This window comes from Marmota marmota, unplaced genomic scaffold, assembly GCF_001458135.2.
Source record: "Marmota marmota marmota unplaced genomic scaffold, marMar, whole genome shotgun sequence".
Classification (NCBI taxonomy): Eukaryota; Metazoa; Chordata; class Mammalia; order Rodentia; family Sciuridae; genus Marmota; species Marmota marmota.
In genome coordinates this window covers 718,188-740,461 of record NW_026000171.1, presented here as the reverse complement: position 1 = coordinate 740,461, position 22,274 = coordinate 718,188, and the positions used below count along the sequence as shown (strand labels likewise).

Genomic DNA, 22,274 nt, shown 5'->3' with positions numbered 1-22,274 from the left:
GGCTCTGCTCTGCCCCTCTGGCTTGATGACAAAGTGAGAGAGACTCGGGTGTTTGTGACTCACTTTCTTTACCAGGAGACCAACTGTTTCTGTCACCGCTGGTATCGATGAAGTTCTCTCCACCGCCGCTTTCTGATGACATCAGATCTCTGCCATGTTGGTATCCCATGCGAATGGCAGCATTTCGTTCCCTTTGCCGGGTGACCAAAGCAATGGGTGAGTCCTGACCGGCCCTCACAAGCCCCGTCTCAATCCTGTTGCCACTGCCTATGAAGGCTTGGTTGGTATTTACCTCCACAGTATTCAGCAGGACCCGGACCAAGAAGCAGTTTCCGCGGATTCTTTAGCCCTGGGCCAGAGCAGTTCCGGGAGCCGGAATTCGGCCGCTCTGTGCTCTGTGTATGTTCTGATAGGAGCAGGCTCCAAGAAACAGTTTCTGCGGGCTATTTAGCACTGAGCCTGAGTAAGTTGTCTGCGAGCCGCAGGCGAATGGCAGCCTGAAATTACCTGTTCTATGGCTGAATGAGCTGCGATCAGTGGAAAACAGGGATGGTGACGTCAGCTCTCCAAGATGGTGGCCGCTGGCTTCCTCTGTGGTCTGACCAGTGTTGAGAACCGAATTGGACCGCTTCCTTCTCCTGTCTCAAACCCAGAATTCAGCACTTAGTACGGTGATTGCACAGCTGGCAGAAGCCTGCGGAAACTGCAGCGCTGTATCTTTGCGTTGCTATCTCCTCGTTTCCCAGCGCACGCCGCAGACTCTAGCCATGGGGCGATTTGCTGAATAAGCAGCGTGACCCTCCGTGCGGACAAATCTCTCACGTTTGAGCCCCCGTAGCTGATCCTCGTGCGATGGAAATCCTTCCTCTAGGTTTTGGAGCACCACAATTTTGCTGTAAATTCCTAACAAGATAGCTTTTAGCTTTTCTAACTCATCATTCTCCCACACAGTGACGCGGTACACGGGGGTAATGCACTCCCTTCACCGCCATCTTCCCGTTTTTGGAGGTTATATTTTAAAGAGTATGAGACTTGCAGGTTCATCATAAAAATTAGTGATTAGTACAGTTATCCAGTGACAGAAACAACAAATATCAGCCTCCAGAACAGAAACCTGACTGTCTGAAGGCTCTGCCTGTGGATGCAACCAGGTCTTCTTCTCTATGAACTCTGGTTTTCACACAGTTCCACCTTCACATTAAAGGTCAACATCAGCACCACCAGAGAAGGCCACCAGTTTTGCATGACTGATTGTAGTTTCAGCTCAAATAGAAACACAGTCTTGCCTTCAGTGGCATTATTTCCTTTTTATTTTTCTTTTTTCATTCTATATGGCCCATTTCTAGTATCCAAGAGTTAGAATGTCTGAGTTGAGATAGAACATTACATCCCAATTCTCTCTTAGATAATCCACTGTGATATCTTAGTACAGTGCCCTCTAGATAAAATATTAAGAGGGAATCTTTGTCTTGGGCACTGAATTCTATTGCAATGTCAAACCGTTTGCAGAGACATTTGTATAATTTTCATTAATAACAATTGGAAGCATTTCAGATAAAGAAATAGATCACCCAATTCAGGTTTCACCTTTACTCTGCTATTCTTCACTGATGATTGAGACCTAATCCTGCCATAGCCTGAGAGGGCAAAGAGAAAAATTATTCAAGTACATATACTGAGATGCTCAACTAAGCATCTGTCATTGTACAGAACAGAGATCCTGAGATCTTCAATGAGCAGTATTGTTACAAACTCAGCAATACACTTATTTACCTTTAAAAACACACTGAGGATTTGTTATGTTCTGAGCATTGTATTATAAAGTAACATATGTCAAAAATCCTTGAAACAACTTTTTGAAAAAGACATGATTTATACATTAGAGCCAGCTACCATCAATACAGACAGTATTTTTGGACGATTATTTACTCTGTTACACTTAATGAAATATAAACACAACAGTCAAAGTATGGTTTAGATGCTAGTATACATTGTTCTATAAACCCAAAAACGTTTCTATTGAAAGTGGTATTATCATGGTCCACAGTTCTTCAGTAAAATAGGCAATTCATATATCATACTTGTTTAGAAATCCTCATTAGTTCTATTTGCAAAATTATATATCAATTTTGGTAATATGTCAATGTTATAAAGATATGTGGAGAAAAAAAGTTCCCCTTCCTCATTTTCATTACCAGATGGTTGAGATAAATAGTACCACAATTTTACTGTTCACTCTTCCTTTCACCAGTCTTTCTTATAAAGAATATATTCTCAAGTAAAATTAAGGTGCCATATTGAACCTACCACTCAGTCTGCACAACCTAGAATCTTGAAATCTTAGCGGTTTGAATGTTGAGGTTGTTTCATCCGTGTCTATAGTGTATGGACACATAATTGCCAACTATTTGTTCATAGTAGCCCTCCCTTTAGAATCTTAGAGAATGGAAGACTTCAAGGCCTCAAGATTATTTAAGAGGCCTAAATTGGTAGAACTTATCAACAATATCTGTTTTATATGGTCTCCTAAGATAACTGCTGTGCATTTTTCCCTCAAGACCATAAACACCATTTACAGTGGAAACTTCTAATTTGACTTTGAGGCACAATATGAAGCACACATAATGTGTGAGGATTTTTTGAAAAATAAAACATTAAATATAATATCCAATGCTGAATCTCTTACTGAAAATTTTTATTACAAACAATTCAGCCTCAGCTCTCTGTCTCACCTGGGAGGCTGTCATCTTCAGGTTACGTTTTTCTTCTGTGAGAGTTATGCAACTCAAGCTCCCAACAATGAATGTAAACTGAATTTTTAAAAATGGTGTACATATAAATAGGATGGATTGCAATAAAATGATCTGTTCAGTCAAGTGTGGATAAATTTCATAAATATAAAATTAAATAAATGAAAAATAAAACAAAACCACAATAGGTGAACCAATTCAAATAAATTTGATGCACAAGCCTGGAAGAGTTCACATGAAGTGTGATGAATAGGGACCTAAGGCTTCCAAGACCCCCAATCCCCGTATTCCTTCCCAATCCCTGCTTCTTTTTCTTAGCTCTTCAGAACTAACTTACACATAGAGCTGAGAATGTGGGTCCTGGTGCGCTGCTGGATCCACAAGAGGGTAAAATTAGGGAAAAGACTTCACCTGTCTCTACCTGTATTATTGGCCCACCACTATAACCAGAGTGGGTAGAATGGTATGAATGAGCACATCAAATGCACCTAATTATTATCATGAGGACTGGCTTCCCAAAGAAAGAGATGCTCAGCAGAATATTAGGATGAGCAAATATGTGGGATCCATGTAAATGCAACTACAATAATTTTATGATGGTGTTTAATAACTATATTATCCTTTTAATGGTTAATTCTGTTTCCTTTAGGAAATGCACTTATTTGCTGAAACAGTTTAATATCCAAGTTGTTAATTCTGTTTTCCATAGGACTTTATATTTCTTGATAAAAATTAAGTGTGTCCATGAATCAAGGACATTTATGACAGAAGGCTGGTGTGAAGGGAACAATTATGTATGAAATATGTTAAAAAATATTAAAAATTATGTTTTTATTAAATAATAAGCTTAGAGTGGATTGGAATTGAATACAAACATGTGTATATGTATGTGAAATTCAGTACTCATAAAATCATTCACATACCTACATTTAATTTTAAATAATAATATTTTAAAATTATTAGACTATATATGCTTATAGTGTTAGATATTTTAGGGATAGATATTAAATAAAAGAAAATTAGTCTTTGTTTGGTATTTTCCTGTATAGTCAAATATGTATATGTCAAAAAGAGTCAAAACACCGGGTTGGGGTTGTGGCTTAGCAGAGAGTAATCCCTTTGCACGTGAAAGACCCTGGGTTGGATCTTCAGCACCACATAAAAATAAATAACTGAAATAAAAGTATTGTGTCCAACTACAACTAAAAAATAAATATTAAAAAGAGTCATAACTCATGGAGAACAAATGATACCCACTCTTTAGAAAATATCAGAGTGGATATAAAGAAGACCCATTCTAGGGCTTTCTTTTTAATATAACATTTTCAGTATGTCCTCTAACATGACTTTTCCATATTGACTAAAGTCTTTGAATTATCTCATATAACACAAATCCTTTCATTGGTCTAGAATTGGGTAAGGAATCAATGTCATTACTGATGATGATTTTGATTAAAACACAATTTTTCTACCTCAAAGTTGTGGAGGACAAAAGTAGGGAATGAGAGTTTTAGTGAGGTTGGCTCCTTCTCTCAAGACTGCAGGAGGGGATCCTTCCTTGCCCTCCCTCACTTTTGCTGGTCAATGACAGTCCTTGGTGTGCCTTGGCTCAAAGATGTATCATTGTAGTTGCTGTCTCAGTGCTTACCTGTCCCTCTTCTCTGTGTCTGTCACTATGTTCCCTCTTCTGAGGACATGGGTCAGGTTGGATTAAGAGTATGGATGACAGACTTTAGAATATGACTGAAGAATTCAATGCAAAACAGCAAGATGAAAATTCCTCACATCCTTTCTGCTATAGTAACTGGCTCTTCTTCTAAATCTGTGATGCTTCAGTGAAGATTTTTGAATCTCCTCCTGTGATGCATCACACTTAGAGAATAGAGCCACATCCCAGTCTAATCATCTGTTCCAGGAGTAGTAGGACTGGTAAGAGGAGGCACGTTCGCCTTAGTCCCTATAGAGAAAGCAGTGATTGGCAAAGATGATGTGAAAAGAAAAGAAGAAGTAGTTCTTTATTTATCCCCATGGTTGCATGTTGTTTCAGTCATGACCACCAATTGAAATTACATGAGGCATGGTAAGGACATTTCAATATCTGCATGAGATGGGCATTTTCATGATATGTGATGTCTTAATGTTGAAATAATTCCATAGATATTGTCATGTGAGGTACATTGATTTTGGGTTCACCAGAGCCACTCATCTGAGGACAGGTGTTGAATTTTCAGGGTGAAGACTGGGCTGACACTAAAGGCTACTCTCCAGCTCCTTGTCCTTTTAAAGGAAATTGTTCTTCCAAATCTCACCTGAAAGATATTAGGACTTATGCGTATATAGGAGGCATAGTAGAGAAAGAACAATTTTACCAAGAACCACTGAATGGAGAATTAACACAATTCAACAAATTCCATGAAAACTTCAAAGGACCAACACAGCAAAAATTAAAAGTAACTTCAAAACCTTAATGTTTGACATTACATATTGAACACTAAAGAACAAATTTTTCTTTTTGTGTCATAAATCAGAAAGAATTAGAGACACACTCATGCTTCAGTCCAAAAGGAGGATGCATCAAAGCCCACAGTAACCAACCAAGGAATATGGTCCTGCTCTGTGGCGTAAAAAATTTGCAGGATTGGCACTAAAAAGAACTGAAGGTGCAGAGTGTGTGTTTGGCACATGGCAGAAAATGACTCTTTTGGTGGCTTCTCTAATAGGGAGAAATAGATGGGTAGCTCACAGTCAAGGTCTGGGTGTTATATTCCTGTATACATAAATAAAGTACTGTGGTGTTTATATTAAATTCATCCTCAGTCTCAATTTCCCTTCCTAAAACTCTCTATCTGAATTGTCTAGTACCCTAAATTCCTCGACATAACGGCCTTTTTCATGGCTACTTAAAGATCCACAGTGATAAATGCTGTTGACAGTGTTAAATGTGTTATAAGTTGCTAAAAATGATATACTGTTGAAGATGCTTATATGCTACATCCTTATGTCTTGACAGAGAAGACAGACCTGGTGAGAATAAGTGACTTGGTAGAGGTTAGAGACATTGTGCCATCCAGATCTTTCCACCATGACCTCATTTCTGCCTCTCAGCAACAGTTCCTCTGGCTTCAACTTCCCAGCATCTCAGCTGCCCCCTACTTCATCCGCCAACCCCTGTCATTGAGAATATATCATTTTCTTTGCTCATTTCTACTCTTATTTCACAGAGGTGGCCTCCACTTTACAAACTGGATTCATTTGCAAAAACACTTCAGTCAAGTCCAAGAAGGGCTTGTAGGGACCTTGTCTTCAGGAAACTACTATTTATGTACCTGTATCAGCTCCTGGGAGATCCCCAATTCTCCACATCCAGCTTTAAGAAAACCAGGGCGCTTTCATCTTGTGGAAATGACCTCTCTGACTTCCCATCACTATTAGAACTTTCGGGCTCAGTTTGATCCAGGTAAACCAAAGAGGCAGGGTGGCCAGGTTGATTTTCAACATCTTTCATCAAGATCTCACTTTTGTTTCTATCACTAAAAGCAAGATTGCTTCCTGAACCCTGCTGTAGCTGGGACTCATCTTCATACAATCAGTTCTCTAGGGTTTTGATCATAAGCCTTGTTTCTGTATCCATCTGTTTCCTCATCCATGACTTCACAATCTTACTATAATTTTAGGGTACAGAACTGTGTCATCTGAATAGATAGGAATGTCTCCATCAGATGTGGAGACATTGGCCAGGTAGAGGTCCACACAGATCCCAGTATCTTCTTTGAAAACCCAACTGTCCCTGTATTCTTGGGCTTCCCAGTCATCTCTGAAAGCTGCTGCATGAATTTCCCTTTGAGGCACAGGAAGAGGATAAGGAGAGTAATCATTGGAGGCCCCACAATTGGCAAAATGTTTGTAACCAGGAAAGGTAAAAGGGGACAGAGGGGTTTTCAAATGAGACATAATCTAAACTTTCCACTGAGGCCTGATAGAGGAAACAGGTATTTGAGGAGAGTATTCAGAGTCTGCTTCCCTGTTTTCTAATTCAAATACTAATTTTTTTTTCAGAATTTGCTATGTTAAAGAAATATTTTTAGGTGCTGGGTGTGAATATTTCAAGGAAACAATGCAGACAAAAACAAACCATTTCAAGCCATTTGAACTTTATGAGCAATCTGGTTGGGAAAAGAAAGAAAAATTGCTTCTGCAGAGGTCCACTGATTCACATGACTCATGCTCACTAGAGTAAATTAAAAAGTTGGAGTTAGATATATCCTTGACTGATTCTTTCTTCAAAGACACATTGCTTCCTTGGGCAAGTTTCATGTCTTAAAAGGTGTCATCCATGAGGCCTTTTCTCTCCCCATTCTGTCATCAATACCTCATCTTTGAGTCACTCTTACAATTCATTCTTCTTCTTTTATATAGTGAGGGAGTACAGAATTCACACAAATGTACACGGAGTCACCACCCTAAACCAGGGTCTTAAAGCCCAGGCACTGTAAGCTTCCTCTGTCTTTCTCAGAATGTTCTATTTGTTCCCTTCTTATTCTTATCAAATTTACCTCTCAGTGCACCTCTCTTGTATTACTGCATCATCACATATAAACTACATAACCTTCCCCCATATCTTGTCACCTGTAGCATTTTCCTCCTTTTTTCATTTAAATTAAATTTATTTCAACTGATACCTTGAACATAAATAGTATACCTATTAATGGAGTAAATAGATCTCTTGATGCATGTGTACATTGTGTTATCTTGTTTGCTCAAACACTGTTCATTTTTTTCTGTGGAAATTTTCAATATGCTCTCTTCTTGCTTTTTGAAATAAGTTTCTTATTGTTATCTACAGTCACCCAACTATGCAATGGTGCACCAGAACTTCTTGTTCCTATCTAAGTAAAACCTATAAGAGATTGATCATTCTGTAGCCTTACATTTCTAACCCCTACACTTTCCATCCTATAGTAATCACAATTCTAGTTTAAACTTCTAAACTTTTATTAGATCAAATCTTTCATATTTGACATATAATGAGATTACAAGACCCTTGTTCTTCATGGCCTGAGTTATTTCACTTAATCTAATGATTTTCAGGTCAAGGTTTTCATTCCTTTTCTTTTCTTTTTGGCTGAAGAGTATTCCATTATGCAAATATACTTCATTGTATCCATTTGTTAGTTGATGGACTCTTAGATTGTTTCCACTTCTTAGTTACTGTCAGTTATGCTGCAATAAATATGGGAGTACAGATGTCTTTTCAATATCTTGATTTCATTTCCTTTGAATGTATGCTCAGCAGTGGATTGCTGTATTGTGTGAGAATTTTGGGGGGGTGGGGCTATCTGATAATATCTTTGTATTTCCATTGTTTGAAAAGTACAGTTTTGGCATGTTCTGTATTTTTTTATTGGAAGATTTTTTTCTTCAATTCTATGAAAATCTCATGGCACTCACTTCTGTTCCTCATCTTTCCTGTTGGGAAGTTCACTGCCAGATGAATTAGGACATCCTTATATGTTGTTTGTTTCTTTTGTCTTGATTCCTTGAGACTCTTTATCTTTCATCCCTGAGAACTGTATTATAATATGTAATGATAAGAGCTCAAAGGGTCCAGGTCAAATCTGGAATTTTCACCCCTAAGCAGAGACTTAAATCTCTCCATAGTGTGCTGCCTGGTGCTTTGGGAAGCAATGAGGAGGGAGGTCCTGTGGCCACAAATGCTGCAATGCTATGTCACACACTGAGGCCACAGCCTGCCAAGGCAACATAGAACCAGGGGGGACCAAGGCCCTCAGTGCTGTGACCAAGGTCTTCAGTTGCCTACTGGTGAAGTGGACTCATTGTCCAAGACTCCTGCAACCAACCACAGGCTCTTCTTGAGTGTGTCCCACCAGCACACAGGTCTTGCTCTCTCTATGAGTTCTGTCCCACCTTTGAGGACTGTAATCCCTACTGAGTGCTGAGTGTCACCATGATGGGCCTGGCATTGTGCCCTAAAACAAAATCCTGTTTCTTCTCTTGTGTCCTGCTCCTTAGCAAGTGAAGTGTTGATTTTCCTTCTGTCAAGATAGTTTGGAGGAGTGGTAGTGGAGACAGTCTCTTTGCTGCCCAACAAACACAGTTACAGAGTCTCTGTCTGAGATTACTGGCATGGGAACAAGGATTGTTGGGCTCTACTGGGCACCAACTTAGTTCTGAGTTTCAAGTCTGAGGCCTGGATGTAATTACCTTTCCATTTCCCAACAAGGGTGCATCTTCCTTCATGCTGGGCTGCTTGGATTAAGGGAAAGGGCAACTCTTATTTTCCTCTCTCCTTCACAACAGGGTCTTTTCTTTTTATTATCAAAAAAGTAGGCATTTGTGCTGGCCCTTGGGCTGGGGTTGTAGCTCAGTGGTGGAGCACTTGCTTTGCACATATGAGGCACTGGGTTCTATCCTCAGCACAACATAAAAGTAAATAAATAAAATAAAGGTATTTTGTCCATCTATAACTAAAAACATATATATTTTTAAAAGCAGGCACTTACCTGGGTCTTTTTCTTTTCATACACATAGTTTATTTTCTCATATCAAACCATTTTGTGTGTAAAAACAGTTTATGTGGTGTATTTGTGGTAGATCACTGAATAAACACCTTAATTTGAGTCTTAAACTATGTAATCTCTTACCATAATAAATAAGCATTTATATTTTATTGCTTTCTACATTGATCTGGAAGCACAGTGTTCAATTCACCTCCCAAGATGAGTTTATGCACAAGTTTCTTGAAAAAGAAATGTAGAGAGAATCTATTGTAGTAAAGAAAGGAGAAATTGTGACTCAGAGCAAAGTGCTCACAGTTGCTCTGTCCCTTCCTGACAATGAGCAGATAATTCTGATGTCTAAATCTGGAAAGGAGAATTGCAACTTTCCCATAATCCATAAATTCCCCAGTGATGTGTTTAATCCCATCCCTGTGCCCAAATAAATACTAACCCAGTGCAAAAATACTTCTGACTGTATATATACACCACTCAATTCAACTGAGGAAAGTAGGACCTTATTCTTCTCTGTCCTTTGAAAACTGCTGCAAACAGAGTGTGTGTGCTAATTTTGTATGTAATCCTAAAAATAGTAAATTAGAGAAACAAAATTATGATGATTGATTTTAAATTGAAATACAATACTCTACAAAAAAATCTTGTCAAGTAAGAGTGGAAAAGAAGGGAAAAGACAATATTTGGGATTTAAAAAAAGACTGTAATAAATGAAGATCATCATCCACTGCCATCCCTGAATCTACTGATTCAGGAAAGGACATCCTACTTCTCTCTGGACAATTCATTCTTTATTTCCCCAGGGATCAGACACTATTCCTGGAACTTTCCATTCTCTTAGGTAGTGGAGAATGCACTGACCATACCTGAGCAGATGACTCCTACATCTTTAGAGTGCCTGCAGTTGTTCGCTCCCTGGCCCAGGACAGGGCACTTCCACAAGTAGGCCTCCTCTCCTGTGCACGCCAGGTCCGTCAGTCAGATGGGCCCAGATCCCAGTCCAAATTCTGCATAGAGCAAGGCATTGAAGGCCACTCCACAGCCCATTTGTCTGCACACCACATCTGTGTCTTTCAGGTCCCAGCTGTTATGACAGACAGTTCCCCAGGAATGCTGGTGTAGGATCTCCACTCTGCCTGCACAGCTACTGACACCATCCACCAGGTGGAGTTGTGGGCTCTTTGAGAAGAAAGACTCATGTCAATGGTTGTATTGACAAAGAGAATGAGAAGGTTTCTACTGTCATGTGGTACTCCCTCCTTCAACAAATCAGTTGGAGAATCTACTTTCAGAATGCAGTGCTGTGGTGTAAGACATGGAGTTATTCATTATACTAGGAGCGGGTAAGTCTTAGTTCTACCATCACTTGTAGGAGAATTAATTGTGAAAAAATAAGAAATGGAATTAACTACAGTATAATCAAGTGAGTAGTCTCAATAGAAGTTATCATGTAACTGATCAGAATAAAATTTGTTATTGGTAGAATTCTGTATATGATGTGACAAAAAAAATGAGAAATGCCAGGTTTTTTAATTTGAATAGCCGAATGTGTCTTTTCTGAATGATTTCTATGAGTTACTGTAATGGGCCAGTATCTGAATTGGCTTCTTGAGGATATATGCTTCAGGACCCATGACCTGAGATTGGAAGGGTCAGAGCACAGAAGATGGAGTGAGAAATGGGATGAGATCATCAGAAGTCTTAGTTGACAGTCATGAATCCAGTAAAAAAAATGTAATTAAGACTGAAAAATAAATGGATCATAAAACAAACCATAGTTAATGCAATATATTTCAGTAATGGTTCTAGCCTTCAGAGTTAAAATATGGGTATGCAATTTTAAATTTGCATTCACTTTAGGTAGATTGGGCAACCTCCCTAAATAGATGATGTAAGATATTGACATTGCCCAAATGACACTGGGAATTATAGAATGCTACATGTTCCTCTAAATATATTTAATCTATGCTTGGACTTCCTGCCAGGTATTCTTGATGAGGAATCAAATAGCAGAACAGAACTACACTATTTGTTGAGGGCCACAGATAAGTCAAGATGGCACCTGGCACTTTGCCAGGAGGAGTGGTTTGAGAAGTAATGCCAGTGAGCCATTAAGATGATGGAGATTCCTTAATGACTGACTGCTGTATCTAGATGATGTTAATTAAGTTAAGCTGTGTGTAATTATTAAGATGATGAGGATTCCTTAATGACTAATTGATGTATCTAGATGATGTTAATTGAAACAAGCTGTGTATAATGAGTTAGGTATAAATACCTCTGTTGTCCTACAGTAAAGGGGCTCCCGATGTTTCAACCTTCACAAGTTGCTTGTCACCCCCCGGTTATTTTGCCCAGCCAGACTGCAGCAAATAGTGGCCCATATGGGGAACCTCGGGATGCTAGGGGGTAAGTGACAGGAAAAGCTGCCCATCCCTAGAAATAGATAGGATGGGAGCAAAGCTGCTCGTCCCTAGAAGCAGATAGGGCGAGAGGAAGGATGGCCATTTCAAGAAAATGGAGAAGGTTGATACAGTGTGTTTTTGTCTTGTTTTGTCTTTGTGTGTTGTATTGTCTTTGTTATGAAAATATGGTAGGGGTGTTGAGTAAATTGCTAAGGGAAGGAGGCACTGCAGTGGAACCAAGAACGGTTAGGGCATATGTTGAAAAAAGCCCAGGAACTATGTAATCTATTGAGACAGCAAATTGTAATGGTGCCAGGGTATCTTTGCTGACGGTGTCATCGGTGGTACAATTTTTCCAAAAGGAGTCATCAATTGGCTTGGTATCGTGGCATTTTGTATCCTCCCCTTCTGCTTGTAGCAGATTATTTATGGTGTTTGTGTAAAAACCACTATGGTAGTTATCCACAAGTATGGCTGAGTGTGTTGGGCTGGTAGTCAAAGACAGGTAAGATCGAATTACAATGGTAGCAACCTAAGACAGGAGGCTGACGATTTGAGGTCAGACCATCCAATGACAGGTAAGGACCATATGTTGTATTGGACAACCTAAAACAGGCATGGTCCCTAAGCCACATACTTGTTGTTCAATTAAACAAAAGGGGGAGATGTTGAGGGCCACAGACAAGTCAAGATTGCACCTGGCACTTTGCCAGGAGGAGTGGTTTGAGAAGTAATGCCAGCGAGCCATTAAGATGATGAAGATTCCTTAATGACTGACTGCTGTATCTAGATGATGTTAATTAAGTTAAGCTGTGTGTAATTATTAAGATGATGAGGATTCCTTAATGACTAATTGATGTATCTAGATGATATTAATTGAAACAAGCTGTGTATAATGAGTTAGGTATAAATACCTCTGTTGTCCTACAGTAAAGGGGCTCCCGATGTTTCAACCTTCACAAGTTGCTTGTCACCCCCCAGTTATTTTTCCCAGCCAGACTGCAGCAACTATTTATGACTCTGTGAGTGAAAAGAGTCAGGAACACAGGAAAAACTGTATTCTGAGAAGAGAAAGAGGAAAAACACTGGGAACCAATAAAGAAATGATGAGAAATGTTAATGATATGGAGAATCATTAAGGCAGCCCAGAGAAAAGTATAAAGCAATTTACAACTTCAACTCCAGGTGTATCCATGTAATGGATAACCATTGGAAAAACACATGGTTCTTGCAAGCTTTAGAACAAGTTTGGGGGGAGAGTTTCTGAGAGGGACTCCTCCTGCACAACAAGAGAGCTTTGGAAAAGGAATCCATCACATTGCTCAACAAGAGTGCTATAACCTGGGATTATCTTGACATGGGTCCTATTGTAGGGGATAAACTGTGCTAGGATTATAAAACATGGATTATTCATAATTCCAGGTCCCTGGGCCACCCTCCACATTGATTCTGTGAAGGAAGTGAGCACCTACAGTCTTAGATAGGAAGACTGACTTTCACAAACCCAGTGACAGAGTGGCACAGAAGAGCCTAGAGGCCTCACTAACATGTGGTCTTTCTCTATGTGAGGAGGAGTGATTTCAGTCTCATGTGGTTGCACATGGAAGCCATGTCTGATAGCTCAGAGACCACATCTGGTGATTCACCCTATTCCCATGGCCTATCTTTAGCGTGGAGCTCAGTGGTTGGAGAGCTTACACCACTTTTCACAGGCATTCCAGGGATTTACCATGGCTAGGACACTCGGCACTCCCCCATGAGCATGAGTCTTTGGAATAGTGTGTGCCTACCATTTGGGTCCAGAAACTACTGAAGGAAAGGCTTGGATGATTTTGACTTTTGCCATACACCCAGGTTTGAAAATAGAATTTATCCAGCATGAATATGGCCTGCCCCATCAATATTCCCTTAACCTCCATGGCAGGAAATGAGAAGCTCAGTGCAGCCAGCATATCACACAATATCCTAATTCATCTTGATGGGAACTCAAAGGAACTATGATTGGTTTCACTTTTTAGGCTACTAACTTAGTATTTCTGATGGATTCAATTGTTAAATAACCAAAAATGGGTTGTCTTTATGAAAGTATTTTGTCTGGGAGGAATTTTTTATGCATTTAAAAAGTGTATACACACACACATATTGTTATATTTTCCTTACTACTCTGTATTTAATGCATTTGTAAATTCTTCAAATGGATTTTTCTCTTTTCTTATTTCTCATCTTTGATTTACATAATTAATTTCCTTTTATTAATTTACATTCTCATTTATTCTGTTTATTCTTTGCCTAATCTATTGTTACTAATTTTTTTTAGTTTTTATTAAGTTTAATTGATTATTATTGTATTTATACAGCTGATTTGTTTATGTGGTAGATACTGCTATTATTCACTTTCTTCTTTCTGAGTTATGTTTATCAAGCCAAGAAACTTGAACAGGTTGGATGTACTTTGCCACTGAGTTACACAACCAGACACTAGAATGAGGATGTACCTTATTTTAGCCATGACCTAGCCCTGCACAAGCCTTGGTGGATGTTTTGGTTTGGATGATCGGTGTCCCCTGAAAGCTCCTGTTGAGACAATGCAAGAAGTTTTAGAAGATAAATGATTGGGTTATGAGTCTTAACCCAATCAGTGAATTAATCCCCTGATGAGATTAACTGAGTGGTAAGATTATTTTTGTCTTTGACTTACAGATGAAACCATGGAGTTGAGTGTCCTTGAAGGTGGAGGATTATAATGGGGCATCATATTGACTAATCAGGGTAAGAAAAGCATGTGCATTCCTGAGGAGAGTGGAAAACTGAAAATATGAAAAAGGAAAACACTTGGAAGCTGCATGAAGATAAAATATCTGGGAAAGGAGCATCAAGAGTATGTGCCACAAGGAGAAGTATCAATAGTCAGAGAAGGAACAATGCAATCAGGATCTCAAGCTGGACAGCTAGTGATGGTCAATAGTGTGGCCATAAAGCAGATGGGGTATGAGGGATGCTTCAAAGGGAGGTAGTCAGGGATGGAGAGGCCAGGATGTTATCTCAGTTGTATTCAATTATGCTGGCAGCAGAACAGGAGAATGAGGAGCCTGGGGAGACTGGTACTGCAGCCTTCCTGGATGAGGGGGAGTGATCAGTTGGGAGAATGACATCAACAGAAGTGGTGGCACTAGCCACCTCAGGGAGCAAATTTCAAGTATTTGGATATGGAAACAAAAAAGAAAAGAAATTGTTGAAAATGACAAAGTAAAGCAAGAATATACTTCCTCTAAAATTTGTCTCAGAAATATCCCATTTAAAGGGAAGCACAGAGCCTCCCAATGACAAGGACATCATTGTTCTCAGAGGACAGACAGGTTTTTCTCAGAACATGAAACTGAATGGGACATAATAGGTCTTAAAAAATTAGAAGATGTTAGGCTCCAATTGCCAACAAGCCCCATGGAATGTTTTCTGGGACAGGATTGAAGTGGCATACTTGTTTGCAATAGGATATGGATAAAGGTTTAGAGGCAGTAGTATCAACCAAGACCACTTGGACTGTGAGAAGGTCAATTCAAGACAAAAATAAGGGAGACCAGGCCCCTCACCTCACAGAAATTCCCCATGATATGCAAATGAGAAGATAAATAAACAGCTTTTCAACAGGATTGTTTTCTAATACATGCTTTGGAGAGGACTCTAGCTTTTATTATGCATCCAGGTAATCATGCATCTCTCTTTCCACCCTGCTCCTGCTTTGCTCATGATGGGATTTTATCAGTACATCAAGGTCACCATGCTCTTCTTACCTCAATATTTACACTGACCCAATGTTCTACTTTCATTCTGCATTGGACTTCTAGTCCTTTAGGTTTCAACTTAAATATGATTTCTCTCTTCCTCAATGTACATATTTCCACAGCACCTACAATATCTTCATGACACTCAGATTTATGCAGGGTGTGTTTCATTAGGCTGGAGTGCAAACTGCATGATAGGAGGGGTGGTATCTCCTCCTTGCATCTGTCCTCCGGCCTGGAATTAAGTTTCTACCTATAAATCACTCAATTACTTACCATCAACAAACTAATCTGAGAAGTTTTCTGGTGATGGATTCCAGAGTAAACATCCTACTGTATTAGATTCCCCAAGTTGCCACTCACTAAATTTAAATTGTGAGAAAGATGAAATGTTTACTCCTAACCTCAATTTCCTCATGTGAAATAAATGATCACCATGGTACCTACCAAGAGTTGATTGTGTCTGTGAGAACAAAGTGATAGCATATAGCAAGCAATGTGTATAACTAACGTCCAGTCATTCACCCTCTCACTAAGGAAATACAGATTAATTAACACAACTTAATACTGCATGAGCTAATTGCTAATAATGTACATCAGAGTATAACTTCATGATCCCATGTTGTCAATTTAGTCTCTGGTTCTTTGCACATAAATTGGTATTATCAATGGTTTCCTTACATCTGCCTTTGAAATGGGACTGCAACAGTGGGATCAAGTAATCCCCATCCGGTATTCATTTTGTAGACTTATTTCAACTCATCCATTGTGTTTGAATATGTGAACCTTTCCTAATAACAACCTACAGGCATAGGACAAACACATAGAAATAGACAGTAGGGCACCTGCACATGTGATATGAGCTTTCTCCTTTGGAGAGCAAGATTGGTGTTTCCAGGGGTCAGAAGAACACTGCCAGAGAGAGGTATCAGTTTCCCGACAGTGGATTCCATCTACCCTGTGGGATCTAGAACCTTCCCTGGAAGGAACCAAGAAATCCAGAGTCCCAGTGTTCCCACAGCCAAGCTGTCTGCAGATCATGGACAAAGTCATAGCCTCCATGGGGCTGTGGCAGACACTGCCCCAGGTGTTGTTGTAGAAAACCTCCAGCCACCCAGCACACTCCTGGTCCTTGCTTACCAATCTGAACTGGAACTCTGAAATGGAAGGGGAAACATTAGGGCTCAGTGTGTATTGAAGTCTTATTGATGTTTTTTTCCTTTATTCCTGAGTAGAGAAAGTTCATTGTTACTCTGCTAAAGAAGTGCCCACCAGGGGCAAGACTGGAAGTTATGTCCTTATAACCTTTTTTCTAACTTGTACGTCTCTTTCTGTTTCTACAACAGTGTAACTTAGCAAATCAATAGGCAGAAACACTGACCTGGGGGCTCTGCTGGAAGTGAACTCTTTATCTACTATCTGAGGAACTACTTGACAGATCCTAGAAACAGAATATGGACAGAAGGGTGGCAGAATAGTGGAGCTCCAAAAATGTCCTCTCACGGAGCCTATGATGATTTTACCTTATTATAAAAGGGCTTTGCAGACATGAGTAATAATAGATCCTTTCATGGATTATCCTGGATTAATAAGGGTGTGCAACAGAATCATATCCTTAGACTGTGTTCTCAAAAGAAGATAATTCCTTCTGACCCTCATCCAAGCAAGATGTTGCTCAGTGTGTTGTGATACTGTTGGTTTGAAGAAGGTAGTGGTCATGAGACAAAGAATTCAGGCAACTTGTAGAAAATGAAAATGGCAAGAAAAGAGTCTTCTGAGAGCTTCAGCTGTTGCAGCCTGATGACACCTTGTATATAGCCAAGACAGACCCAGGTCAGTATTCTAACCTACACACTGTAAGATTACACATATGTGTTGTTTTGAGTCATTCAGTCTATACTACCTTGTTATAGCAGAAATAAAAAAAAACTAATTTAGTGGATCAGGACTTCACAACAACAGGTAAGAAATGACTGCATTAAATGGGCAATGAAGAGAATGACTGTGTCAGGAGACAGGACTGAGAAGGGGGGAACAGAAGCTCAGCTGCTGCAGCAGCATATGAAAGTACCTCATCTTCTCTGCTGGAAGGACAGGTACTGTTCTTTTCCTCTGCCCTGTCCAAACCACTGCTTTGGGGCTCAAACACCACCTTGAGACCCTCTCCTGCTATCTCCCACCTGTGCAGAGTATGCAGCACAAACCTGAGCAGATGACCCCTCATCCTCCTTGTGACTGCAGTTGTGATGCCCCCAGCCCTGGGAAGGGCACTGCCACACATGGGCCTCCTCTCCTGTGCAGTTCAGCTCATCCAGCCAGATCGCCCTGATCCCTCTCCAAAGTGAGCAGAGATGGTGGCCTCCAGGGCCACTCCACAGCCCAGCTGTCTGCACACCACGTGGGCATCACTCAAGTCCCATCTGTCATCAGAGATGGAGCCCCAGGAGCCCTGCTGCAGGATCTCCACTCTCCCTGCACAGTGACTGCCCCTGTCCACCAGGTGGAACTGTCTGCTGTCTGAGGAGAGACAGGGTTATGTGAGTGGGCATTTGCTCAGGGAATGGGAAGGCTCTGGTGCTGGAGGCTTTGCTCACCTGAGCAGTTGGCAGAGTGGCCTTCTGAGGTTACAGAGCCTGCTGGGTCAGACCAGGAGTCATTGCATTGGGACAGCAGCTGGGTCTGGTTTCCTACAGAAGGGATTAGAGAGCAGGAAACTGAATTAAAGTACATAATAATCTACTGATGGAATCTGAGGTGAAAGCTATAATAAAGAAAGATTGATTTCCTTTCTTCAGAGCTGAATATTCTAATGGAGATTTCTGCTTTTCATTATGTTAAGCTTTTTTTGTTTTAAGCCTATCCTTTGGAATATATCAGTGCTGCTGGAGAGCATTGAATGGCTCTTGGGGCAGCAAAATTTTTGGAGGCAAGTTCAGAGAAAAGAAAAACTAGAATCAGCTATTTTCCCCTATTGAAAAATTTCATTCAAAGGTAGTAGGAGAAACTCTGAAAATCTCAGCATGTTTGCCTGATTTCCCTGGGAATACACAAGTATAATTTAGTTTGAGCCAAAGAGGTGAAATTCTGTTAAATATCTTGAAAACTGATATCATATTTTGTGAATTGCAAGTAGAGTTTTTCTTTTAGATGGTGCCAAATATCTAACTACCTCAATCATTCTTACTTAAGGGAGCAGTATCCAACTTCTGGGACTCACTCAAACTGACCTCCTTGATCTGACCTGACTTGATTTACCTATCTATACCAACTGCCTGTCTAATTCTGTCTAATTCTAGTTTCAATAAGTCACACAGAAACAGTATTCCCACTGCTGGAATCCCAGGTCATATAGCCACACAGAATGCAGACTTTCTCTATACCACCATCTTGGATCTCCTTCTTTCTTTCATTTTATTTATTTATTAATCTTAGTTTGATAACTCTGAAAAAGTTTCAAGGATAATATAAAATTGCAGTTAGAGTTACATTCTTATTGATGTACATGATGGTGGGATTCACTGTGATGTTTTCATATGTGCCCATGGGAAAATTATGTCAGATTCATTCCACTGTCTTTGTTTTCCTATCCCTCTCCTTCCCTCTATTTCCCATTGAATGTATTTTTATTTGAATTGGTATCTTGGGGGGAATTTATTAAGCAGAAATAGCAATATTACATTGACTATGAAACTTAGTAATCCTGCATTCCCATGTTTGTTGTGGCACAATTTAGTCTAGCTATTGTATGGAATCACCCCAGCTGCTCACTAAAAGACAAATTCATAAAGTATAAGTTATATATATATATATATTATATATAAGTTATATATATAAAGTATAAGATATATATATATATATATATATATATGTAAGATACATATGAGTTATATATGTTATATATATAAGTTATATATATAAAGTATAAGATATATATATATGTAAGATATATATGAGTTATATATGTTATATATATAAGTTATATATATAAAGTATAAGATATATATATATATATATATATATATATATATATATATCCATAAAGAAGAACGAAATCCTGTTTTCATCAAAATGGATGCAACTGGAAGACATTGTGTTATGTTTACTAAGCCAGATACACAAAGTCAAGATCCCATGTCGTCTATCATATGTGCAAGCCAAAAGGAGTCCATTGGAAAATAGACAGGAGATTGCTACACGGTGTAGGTCATATTTATAGTACTAGATATGTCCAATCTGGTACAAAAAATTCTTGTGCATGAAGTTAAGAAAGATGTGTGTTTCATGATTAATTTCTGTAACATATATAGGTTAAATTTCTACTTTGGAAAAAAGGCAAAGCCAATTTTTCATTTATGTAGAACAGACTCAAACATTGATTTACAAGTTATCTTATTACTTACTTATTTTGCTTATTACCATACCTCAAAATCAGAACTTTTCATACAATTTTTGGTATGTATTCTTTGAAAATATCTTTACTATGGAATACAAAGAAAAATTAAAAGAGTTTCATAGTAAGAAACATAAATAAAGATGAGAACTGAACACAGCACATCACCATACATTTTTTAAAAGTGAATTGATGATCCTAGCCTAATTCCATCTTAAGATTGGGAGCCATCTCATCACAAAGTCATGAAAAATTAATTTCTGTTTTACTGTGTATTACTGAGATGTCTAAACTTGTTTGGCATTTCTGCTCATGCCTTGAACTTACCCATGCCTGGCTTTCTCTGACCAGATAACAACCCTCTATAAAACCTTAGCAGTGCCTCATAAATCCTGGCTCTCCCTGATCAGATAACAACCCTCTCTGAAACCACAGTGGTGCCTCATAAATTCTGATGTTTGGAACTGAATTGATTCTCTACCTTGAAATGTTAAGCCACATAGATCATTAACCTACTATCTGCCTTTGTATTTTGCTAGTCAAATCCTGTTAGCTGTTAAGTTCTCATGACACCCCTTTTGCAATTTTTTTTTCTATAAAATCTTGTTCCTGAAGAGCTGGGGTGCTGATCTCTAGCCCGGCTTAGAGAGAGACAGCCACTGGCCAGCTTTCTTTGGGAAAACAATATAAATTTGCTTTAATTTGATTTAAAATTGTAGTTGATGGTATTTGCTTTGGGATGTAGTTCAACATGAATAACATATTTAGTAAAATTGGTAAAAATTTGATAATATACAGATAATACACTATATAATCATATTACATCAAGGTGGATTTATGAAATTCGGCAACAGAACTGTAGTTACATATGAAATTCTTGAAAATATTTTAGGAGTAATGGGACACATTACATTATCCACCTACTCTTAACTACTAACTCAGAAAGATTTGATAAATTTAGGCATAAATGGGTCAGAAGGAGGGAATATAGTGAAATAGTGGCATTTGGAAATCTGGTTTAGTGTTACCTGGCAATTATTCTTTGTTGGAATCCATAAACTCAGGGCATGTGCAAGTAAATGGATGGAGTTGGAGAATAACATGCTAAGTGAAGTAACCCAATCCCCCAAATCAAAGGCCAAATGTCTTCTCTGAGGTGTGGATGCTGATTCAGAATGCAGGTGGGGGGCATGGGAGGAATGGAGGGACTTTGAAAAGGGCAAAATGGAAAGGAGCATAAGGGAGGCACTATGGGTGTGGGGAAGATGGTGGAATGCGGTGGACATCATTACCCTAAGTACATGTATGAAGACATGAATGGTGTGACTCTACTTTGTGTACAACCAAAGAAATAAAAAAATTGTGCCCAATATGTGTATCATGAATTGAAATACATTCTACTGTCATGTATAACAAATTAGAAAAATATATTTAAGGAAAATTTAAAAAGTAAAAATAAGAAAAAAGAAAATCCACCCCCCATACAAACACAAAAATAAAAGTGAAAACAATTTAAACTCATTCTTATAATATTTCACTAAAAGAAGCATTAACAGCCTCAAACACAAAAACACCTAGGACTAAACATCATAAAGGCTATGTATGATCATTGAGAGATATAAGAGATATTCCTCATAAGTCAATTTTCTGCATATTCATGTGTAGTCCAAATCCAATGTCAATCTAAATAACATCATGCTTTTATTTGTAGTAAACATATAGAGCTGCTTCTAAAATGTATGTGAAATGCATATGGCCAAGCATGACTAATGCATTAGGCAAGAAAGTCTACACAATTACAGGAGGTACTGTAAAGTAATCTTTAAAGGAAACTTACTCAGACATGCTATGAAGTTATAACAATTAAGGGTGTAAGGACTGCTGTAAGGATACACAAACAACAGAACTGAATGGAACAGACTAGAATGAGTAAGAAAATCTGCACCCTGTTTATTTCAAAGGTGACCCTATGGTTGGGAAAAGCCATTTCAGTGATGATGCTGAGTCAAATTGCTGCCCAAGCAATAATGTGTAATTTTTCTTCACATCATACACACCCTTACAATATCAACCTCAGAAAGATTGTACAATTTTTGCAAAAGAAAAAGAATTAAACATGTATAGCATACCCTGGGAGAATATTTTTAAGCTCTTATGGTAGAAAGATTCTATTTAGTGTACAAAAAATGTTGACAATCTGTGCTTCATTAAGAACTACATTTGACACCTGAAAGAATACCGTATTAAGAGAGTGAAAGTACTCCAGTAAGATTGGCAGCCATTAGGAAGTCAAACAACAACAAGTGCTGGCGAGGATGTGGGGAAAAGGGTACACTTGTACATTGCTGGTGGGACTGCAGATTGGTGCAGCCAATTTGGAAAGCAGTATGGAGATTTCTTGGAAAGCTGGGAATGGA

General features: G+C 38.9%; 1 pseudogene; it reads right to left on the bottom strand.

The window, feature by feature from the left end:
* Positions 1-22,274, bottom strand: part of LOC107154868 — a 38,971-nt pseudogene that overhangs the window by 6,614 nt on the left and 10,083 nt on the right.